We start from the raw sequence: 1,174 nt of genomic DNA, 5'->3' as shown, positions 1-1,174 counted from the left end.
ATGATATTATTACCATATGACATGGGCAGTTGAGCTTAACCTCATTATCTGTCTGAATATCACACAACTTAGCCATAACATGGAACAGGTATTTTCCATCAAGTGTTGATATGATAAACTTTAAATCCCTACAGAATGTGAAGGAAAAAAAAAAGAAAATAATATTAAAAAAGGAATAGACAATTACATATTTTTATTTATTTTTAAGAATGCAATGTTTTTATTCGCCAATAAACTAAAAGCCCACTTCTGAGTGTTTCTTTCTCACATATACTTCATTTGTTTTAGGAAAAAGCAAAGCCCTATAAGTGGCAACCACCTAGTCCTCAGACTCTGATCCATCTTTATTTTGACTAATCTGGAAGTATCGGAGTCCGTAAGGCTCTTTGTCAGATGCAACCACGTGAAGTCAATCACGAAGATTATTCTTTTTAAGATACTTCTTGGTAAAATATTTCAAATACCTTTTGGAGAACTGTTTCTCAGAAACAACTGTGATCTTATTCTTGAACCGTTCAATGTGAACAACATGCCCAAGGTTTCCAGTTTTTCCATTGACTTTAACCTTCTCCCTCAGAAACTGCTCAAAATTTCCAGAATCAAAAATTCCGTCTTCTACTGGATGAGTAAGGTCCAAACTAAACTTCCAGGTTGACCTCTGAGGCTTCTTGTCTTTCTGCAGTGCCATCTTGACAGCAGCGGGATGATCAGAGAGCACAATTACATATTTTTACACAGAAGTTTAGAAATCTAATCATATACAGCATTGTAACAGGACAGTTCTATGACATTTATTTTTTCTTGTCTCTTGTTTTCATTTATTACCCTTTTTTATATAAAAAAAACAAACATTATTTGAGAGACAGTAGAGCAGTAATTGGTATGACATGACAAGCAGTACGTATTTAGAAGACCAGAATGACAGGCAATCCAGGCATGACCCTAGTATTACACATTGCTATCTGCAGTGCAGTTGCTTAGTTCACAGGTGTCAGCATATATAGTTAGTCAGGGTGAGAATCCTACCAATTAGCTGCTAGTTTCAAAATCCTGCTGAAGATTCTTAGGATCATTGCCTTAACCATCTTGTGCTTATAAATGTACGGTTTTTCCCCTGTCATGTTTCCTAGCTTTTCTCCTTGCTCTCTCTTCATTGTTTAATCCTTAAATTCTT

At 35.3% G+C, this 1,174-nt stretch overlaps 1 pseudogene; it reads right to left on the bottom strand.

The window, feature by feature from the left end:
- Window positions 1-210: 210 nt before the first annotated feature.
- LOC101582947 lies at window positions 211-688 on the bottom strand (annotated as a pseudogene).
- Window positions 689-1,174: the final 486 nt, after the last annotated feature.

Source organism: Octodon degus, unplaced genomic scaffold (genome assembly GCF_000260255.1).
Source record: "Octodon degus isolate 3935 unplaced genomic scaffold, OctDeg1.0 scaffold00024, whole genome shotgun sequence".
In the NCBI taxonomy this organism is placed as follows: domain Eukaryota; kingdom Metazoa; phylum Chordata; class Mammalia; order Rodentia; family Octodontidae; genus Octodon; species Octodon degus.
This window is presented reverse-complemented; position numbering and strand designations above follow the sequence as displayed.